The 8149-nt window shown below is 47.4% G+C and overlaps 1 protein-coding gene and 1 long non-coding RNA gene across 3 annotated transcripts in view; one reads left to right on the top strand and one right to left on the bottom strand.

Annotated features, from left to right (window-relative positions):
- Window positions 1-3118: 3118 nt before the first annotated feature.
- LOC118502176 lies at window positions 3119-7473 on the bottom strand. The gene is made up of 2 exons (XR_004904872.1): window positions 7021-7473; window positions 3119-6372 (listed from the first exon to the last, which is right to left on the bottom strand). It is a non-coding gene; the product is annotated as an uncharacterized LOC118502176 (long non-coding RNA).
- A 58-nt stretch (window positions 7474-7531) lies between these two features.
- TLK2 (tousled like kinase 2) overlaps window positions 7532-8149 on the top strand; it is a 122257-nt gene continuing 121639 nt past the window's right edge. For both annotated transcript variants that reach the window (XM_036033542.1, XM_028519100.2), the window contains exon 1: window positions 7532-8038. The gene's annotated coding sequence lies outside the window, so the exon portion shown is untranslated. The remainder of the gene's footprint in view (window positions 8039-8149) is intronic.

The following is an 8149-nucleotide window of genomic DNA, read 5'->3' as shown; positions in this document are numbered from 1 at the left end:
AGGTAGGGAAATTGTGGGACACAATAAATATGGGGTAATGAAGCAATAAACTAGAATGAGATGAAGCAGAGTTAATTGAACCAAACTAAAGGAGGGGGTGGCACCTGCAGAAGGCCTTAAAAATTCAAGCCTACTGCCCTGGCTGGTGTGACTCAGTGGATTGAGTGCCGGCCTGAGAACCAAAGGGTCACCAGTTTGATTCCCAGACAGGGTAAATGCCTGGGTTGTGGGCCAGGTCCCCATTAGAGGGCATGTGAGAGGCAACCACACATTAATGTTTCTCTCCTTCCTTTCCCCTGTATCTACAAATAAATAAATAAAATCTTTCAAAAAAAAAGAATTGAAGTCTACTCATGGGTAAAAGATAAAATAGCAGAAGGGGAAGTGGGGCTGAAAAATGGGAGCTTGTTGGGAGGACTATTCACTGGATATACTCATTTGGAAGGCCTAGAAAAAAATCTGAAATAAGCAAATGGGTGAAAAATGTAGAATTCTATCACAGCCAATCTGTCAAACTAAGACCTGCCAGTTGTTCCTTGGAAATTATGAGATAGAATGGGGTTGGAGGAGGGGCAGAACTGAGCACTCCGTTCATGTGATATAGCCTAAAATCCAGCAAAGCAAATAGCACTGGCCCTGGAACCAGACCGTCTTTGAGAGAAATCCTTTTCAGCCACCTGTGAACTTTGACTGGAGATTTCGTCCCTCCCCTCCACTTCTCCTCATCTGTAAGGTGGGCCTCCCTCAAGGTTGAAAGGATTAAATGGGATAATGAGCATGCTCTTATTCCAGTGCCTGCCCCATAAATGCTCAATAAGTGCTTTTTGTTATAATCCCTATCCTTTGGGATTAGGCATTAAACACAAGCTGAAGACATTGAAACTCACTACAGCATAAAGTGCCTTGCTGTTGAGACCTGGGGAAATTGTGGTTTCCCTGTGTTGCACTCAGCAGCAGGCAGCCTTCTCACTCTCTCACGCAAAGCGCAGAAAGCCCAGAAGGCCACCGCAGTTTTGCCAGACAAAGTCAGCCTGCTGTGAACCACACAAGTTCTGCCCCAGGGCATTTTCACTCACTGTGCTCTCTGCCTGGAAGGCTTTTCCCCAAGACAGTGACAGGATTTGCACCTTCATTTCATTTAAACACCTGCTCAGATGCTACATTATCAGAGAACAGCTGTCCCTGACCTCTCTATATAAAGTGGCATCCACACTGCCACTGGGGTCTAGCACTCTATCTACATATCCTGTTTTCTATGTCTCCATGGCACTCATTACCTCTGACGTATAATTATGGGTTTATTGTCCGTTTCTCATTAGCATGCACATGAGAGCAAGGATTTCATTTTGGGCTCTACTCTTTCTTTTTAAATTACCCTCCTTACTTCCTTCTACTCAAAAGCCTAGCATAGCTGTCTCCAAGAGCCTGGAGGGTCTTCTTATTTTGTTAGGGAAAGATATTGACTTGCCAGCTCCCTATCATTATCACATGTACACAGAAGACAGGACGTACTCCATGCAGTGTAGTAACACGTGGCCATGCCTGTTGGGTATACGCAGCAGAGTGTTCCAGGTAGAGGGATAGTAAGTACAAAGTCCCTGGGGTGGGAGCAGGTGGTGAGGCTGGAATGGAGGAGGAGCTGGCAGTGGGAGTGGAAGAGAGGATAATTCCAAAGTTTTTGGTCTAAATAACAAAAGAATGGAGTTGACATTTGCTAAAATATGTCAGCTCTTGCATGTGTTAAGTTTTTAGATGCTTTCTGGTTGGAGACACCTGCATTATGCCAAGTGCTTTTCATACATCATCTTCACTGCATAGATAAGGGAATCAAAATACCAGAAGTTACGCATCCCTAGGTCTCAGAACATACACTTGAAAGGCTGACATTTGAACCCAGGCTGCTTCTCCAAGGGTTTGTCACCCTGAGAAGCACTGGTCACTGAAGAAGAGCTGAGAGGGGATTTGCAGTTGAAAAAAATCAAGAATAATTTAATTAAGGTGAACTCAGTCTTCTTTCCCAAATTCTGGAATAGAAGAACAAAGAAGGCCCTTCTGTAGTGAGACTGATAAGTTTAGGACAAATAACAGGAAGCACCACATCATAGGAGTATTAGGGCTACAACCCCTTTAGGCCCAGGGAGATAGCTAGCAAATTCATTTCCATGTCCATTCAGGCTGTCACACAATGCCAAAACATTGTGAAGAATACTTCTGAGGTTATTATGGCTTACACTCCAGCTTTTCATATTTTCTAAGATTTGTTCACTTAGAAATCACTTACACACACACACACACACAAATGTCCTGATGTAGGAGATAAGCCTTTGAGAGCCCTGACACCCAGTTTGGTCTGCAGACCAGCAGCGGCAGCACCTGGGAGATCTTTGAAATGCAGAACTTCGGGCCCCACCCAACCAAATGCATCAGAACCTGCATTTTAGCAAAATGACCAAGGGATACCTACACTCGTTACAGTTTGAGAAGCCATGGCCTAGAACTGTCGACAAACTTTTTCTGTAAGGAGCCAGATAGTAAATATTTTAGGTAGGCTTTGCTGGCCTGTCAGAACTACTCAGTTCTGCCACTGGAGTTTAAAAGCAGCCATAGACAATTTGTAAAGGAATTAGTAAGGTTGTGTTCTAATGAAACTTTATTTATGGACACCAACATGAGAATTTGACATATTTTTCATGTGTCATGAAATATTCTTCTTTTGATTATCTTTCAAGCATTTAAAAATGTAAAACTCATTCTTAGCTCAGATGCTGTAAAAAACACACATATATTCTGACTTGTCTTTCTGGGCTGATCATCCCCAAGTTCCTGCCCCTAGCCAGTGATCCCCTTTTTCTTCTCTCTGGGCATGTGGCTTGAGCCCCCTTTCCCTCATGACTTGGGTGTGTGTCTGAAGGTTGATTACTGAAGCCTAGTATGAAAAATCAATGAAAGAACTGAGATTTTAATAATATACTTTGCCAATATCCACACATACAGTATATTTGCTATTGCTTTTTATCTTAAAGTTTTTTTTTTCTCAGAAAGATCAATACGTAGGATTCAGTAACTAAGGGGAGAGGGCTTGTTAGTTTTCAGTGGCATTTATTCTCTTTTGCCCCTCTTTATCTACATTACATTTTAGGTGCTGGAAAGAAGGAACACACAATTCAGGGAAAAGACAACTATTAAAAAGAAGTGATAGTTGGGGAGGGAGTTGGAGAGGAAATTGAAGGGAGATGCTCTCCAGGAGAACAAGATTGTTCTAGCGTCAGTGGGCTGCGGTGAAGAATGCATAACTTGATAAATAAAGCAAACTGTGTCAAGGAGACTAGCTCAAGAATCGTTTCTGAAGCAAATTGGGCAGTAGGAGGATATGAAAAAACAGAGATAGGGGAGTGATTGGTAGAGCATCTTCCAAAGGCTGAGATCTGATTTTTTTTTAATCTGTGGTGCACTTTCATAGCAAACAGACACTTTTCCATTTTGTTAGGAATGGGGAGGAAAGAGGAAACAACATTGACTAAATGCCTACGTATGTCAGGCATGGTTACATTTCCCATCAGCATTTCCATTTTAATGAAAGCCACTTATGGAATTAGGTATGCTGGCCAGTTTTCAGATGAGGAACATGAGGTGAAGAGACAGGATTGGAACCTAGCTCTGTCTCACCACAAATGTTCTATGCTTTCCTGCCCAGAACTTACAATGGAATTACTGCCCTCTCGAAATTCCTTTTTCTACATACCACTAGAAACCCTCAGTTCTCAGGGGTGGGAGAACATAAACAGGTCAGGTGACTTTTACGTTTTTTTCTATTCCCCCCAACATATGTCTTCATTAAAGAGACAAGTCTTTTTTCTGTCCTGAAGGAAACAGTGCCACTAAAAGGTACTGGCAGCCTGGTGTCTGAAGGTAGGCTCTGTGCTGCCAAATCAATCTCATGGCAAATGTATACACCCTTGGCATAAATATGGAGTTTAGGGAATTACTCTGGTAAGATGATATATTATCTCATTCTCCAACAGTCCTGTGAGGCTTTAACACCATTTTATGGATAAAGAAACTGAGGCTTCGGGAATTTAGGTATCTTACTTAAGGCTACACAGTTGGTAAGAGGCAGGGCCAACATTAAAACCGGGAACCTTGACTGGGAAGTTTATCCTGTCTCCACCATGCCGGCTCCTTTAGAAAAGGAGTTGTTTCCTGAGCACTGTCAATCTGCTCAATATCAAATGCCACAATCTTTTTGTTGAAGATGGTGGATATTATGGAACATTGAAGAATATGGTAGACAAGCGTTAGTGTGGTATATATGAATGAGCAAACATGGGATAAGCTACTGTAGTTTCCCTCACTGTCTTCCTCAGAACATCTTTCCCAGGAGTACCCTGAAACCAACAAACAAAAAACCAGGGTGGTGGTTCCAAAATTGAATAGGAAAACACTGAGTACCCCAGTCCCCCTCCTGGAGATTGCCTTATGCAAATTATACATTTTAGGCTCTAACTGGTACTTAAACAGAAGATTCCACTTAACTTTAACCGAGAGGTTCCCAAGGGCCAATGTAGTATCAATTCCCTTTAACTCTGGAGTGGTCTCATGGATGACAATAGTCATCTATGCAAAATAATCATCAGTTGTAGTCCAAAGTCCAACTTTCTCACAGAAGTTACTTAGATGATTACTGATAAAAAAATGTTAAAAAATTTGTTCATGTAAATTCCTACTTTTTAAGTGGATGACCAATGTCATTTACTCGACCTCTCATGCTCCATTCAGAAGGGCGACCACTGCAGGGTTAAGGCATATTAACACGTCAAGACCTGCAGAGCACACCTTGGAGATCATCTGAACTAGTCTGAGGTGTGTCCAGCAGCTCTGCGGTTCTCTCTGGGAATATGAACATGATCTTGGAGGACTTGTTATATACACCCCTAAAGGCAAAAAGGGCCAGATGACCAATGTGCACATCTTCTATTTAGATCCAGGTTTGAGCCTTCTTCAGCTTGAATGGGGTTTGGGCCTTTCCATGGGGCATGTGACTATTTGCCAGTCCATGACAAGTTGAGTCTCACAAAGTTGCCATGTGATCAAACACACTTTAAACAAGTTTATTCACAAATCCAAGGTTAAATCACATTGTAAGAGGTACCATTTGACAACAGAATTATTTAGAAATTATCCATTTTTCTCTGGGAAAGAGTAAACCATATTGTCTGTTTTTTTCCTTACTCTGTTATTTGATACTTTCATTTACATAATATCTATAAATAGAAGCATGAATCTTTGTGGTAAGCAAATTCATTAAATTCCTACTGGTATGAATTCCTATTGGTATGTGTTAAATTTAGAGTGGGGCTGTGAATAGATCTATGACAGTGTAAGTTCTTTTTTTAAAAAAATATTTATTTATTTTCAGAGAGAGGGGAAGAGAGGGAGAGCTATATTATAGGCTCCAACCAGGGAACAGGCCTGTAACCCAGGCATATGCCCTGACCAGGAATCGAACTGGCAACCTTTCCGTTCGCAGGCTGGTGCTCAATGCACTGAGCCACACCAGCCAGGGAAAAGTGTAAGTTCCTTAATGTGCAGAGAAAAACACACTAGGAGAAGAGAAGCTAAAAAGTCTCTTTTCCTGTGTTGCAGTGATTACTTTAAATAATTAAAAAAATGGAATAATAGCCTTTCAGATATGAAAGGCCTTTGGAAATCCTCTAAACTCCTTCACAGTTGAGGTTGGCAAATCTTGAAAAGGTTAGGTCACAGGCCCATACAGCTTGTGTGTGGAAGAGCTGGGGTGAAACTCAGCTGTGCTATTTCCTTAAACTCTTCTCTCCTCATTTAAGACATTTCAATGTCATTTTAAGGAGTTAACTTTCTTGACCATTCACTATAGTGAAAGAGCTTGGCTCATTCCCTTTTCGTTTGTGTTAGAATGGAAGGCAAGTCATATGTACACTAGCCTGTTGAGTCTCCTGCTCTTGATAGTCCTTCATCTTGCCCTTTTCTTCTACCTTCTGCCTCCGAGTTTTTCTCCTCCTCCCCTTCAAACACTTCGGAAATATGTGTGTGCACTTCCCAACCTGGCTTGGATCTGGAGCAAGGTGACTCTTGGTTTAATGGAGTTTTTCCACAGTGCTTGAATTTGCCCAAGGGCTTGGGAGGTTGGACAACAGAAACTGCCATTCTTTGCTCTTTCAGCTGGTCTGTTTTGTTAAAATATGGAAGAATTACGAAGTAACAGGAAGGTGAAAAAAAGGCAGAAACTCCACTTGAAGTACTTGCCTACTCCCTGGAAAATTTCAAGGCTGTTGTTCAGTGTCTGAATTTTTCTCTCATGGATTCACTTGTAGTCCTTAAGTCAACTCCAGACATCTGATCAGGGAAGCATCACAGGAGAAAAAAAATGGGTATTTGCACTGAAGTCAGCGTCCTGGCTCATAGACCTTGGTGGAGAATGTGCTTTTTTTTTCTTTGGTGCTGGGTGATCAGCGTGGGAGCTCTTGCCTACGCCGTGGGCCCTCCTTGCTGTAGGATCTACTGTGCACAAGAGCTCACCCCTTCATATTTCTCATTCCTTAATAGACATTCTGTGAAAGGCAAGCCTGTTTTTGTCATCCAACCACTTACCCTCAGACCCTCCTAAGTACCCAGGAGGGCCGTGTTTTTAATCAGAGGTTGAAACGGAAACCCCCGCCCCCCCCAGGGTGCCCGGTGAGGGTCCCTTTGGGGCAGTGCACCCCCTTCTGGAGGGCAACATTGTGGTGGGGGTGGGGGCTCAGCTTTGATCCCAGGGCACCTTTTGTCTCTGGAGGCACTCTGCCAACCAGGTATGTGTAGGGAAAGTGCTGTCCACTTTTCAAGTGAGTTTGGGACCGGGACGATCTCTTTGAAGAGTGGTGGGGCGTGGGAGCCAGCGAACTCACTAACAGGGCATATCCCGGGAAGTTCGGGCGGGGCTCGCCGGCTCACAGGCTTTCCTCCTCCAAAATCCATCCTGGGCACAACCAGCCCGCTTCTCACCTAAACTCGTGGAGACGAGGGATTAGGTGGGCGCGGGTTCCGCGAGGCGGATCCGGGAAGCGCTGGCACAGGCAGCGAGGCCCCTCTAGCGTTGATCCGCGGTCCAGAGTTCTGACCCAGCCGCCTCAGTTGCGGCTGATCCCGTGGGGCGGGGCCGGTTGTACAAAGGCAGCCGAGGTCCGGGACTCCGGCCCGGGCCGCTCTCTGGGCGGCCCGACCTCCCTTCGTGTCGCAGGCCGCCCGCTGGCGCCGCCGCCCTCCCGCCCTCAGCCGCCCGGCGAGGCGGCGGCCTTCTGTGCCGGCGCGGGGTCCCCTGGTTAACCCCTGCCCGCCAGCCCGACCGCTGATTGGAGGAGGCGGGGCGCTGGGGCAGCGGGGACCCCCCCCGTACTTTTCTCGTCCTCTCCCCCTCCTCCCCCACTATCGTCTCTTCCCCCCCCATCCCACCCCCCCAGGACCCCCCCTGCCTCCCAGCCGTGCAAATCTCGCGAGGAAACACGCGGTTTCACTAGTGTGTTTACACCGATCACTACTAATCCGGACCGAACCGATCCGGATTAAGGGGCCGGAGGCGGGTCCTGGGCACTAGCGGTTCCGACCCCCCCCCCTCCCTCCGCGCCGCACCCGAGTGGCCCCCAGCTAAGCGGGCCCCCACCTCCCGGCCCGGCCTGAGCCCTCCTGCGCCTCCTTTGGCCTTTGTCCGGCGCCAGGAGGCCGGTTCCGCACCCCCCGCGGCCTCCCGGGCCCGGGCCCGCGTCGGGCGCCTAGCTCTGTACGCGAGCCCGGGGATCTGCGGCCTCCCCGGCCCCCCTCCCCCGCCCGCCCTCTCGTGGAGCTCGGCGCCGGCGGCGGCTTCCCGGGTGGGGGGTTGCGGCGCTCAGGAGAGGCCCCGGCTCCGCCCCGGGCCTGCCCAGGGGGAGAGCCAAGCGATCCGCAGCCGGGTCGGGTCGGGGCCCCTCCCTGGAGGAGCGTGGAGCGGCGGCGGCGGCGGCGGCGGCGGCGGCAGCAGCAGCGGCAGGTGAGAGGCTGAGCCCGGGGCAGGGGAGGGCGCCGGGCCTGGGGCACTAACCGCCCGGGGAACCCCCTTGGCTGGAGAGGCTGTAGCCCGGGCCCACTAAGGGCCGGCGTT

This window comes from Phyllostomus discolor, chromosome 8 (genome assembly GCF_004126475.2).
Source record: "Phyllostomus discolor isolate MPI-MPIP mPhyDis1 chromosome 8, mPhyDis1.pri.v3, whole genome shotgun sequence".
In the NCBI taxonomy this organism is placed as follows: Eukaryota; Metazoa; Chordata; class Mammalia; order Chiroptera; family Phyllostomidae; genus Phyllostomus; species Phyllostomus discolor.
Note: the sequence above shows the minus strand (reverse complement) of the source record. Positions and strands in the feature narration are given on the sequence as shown.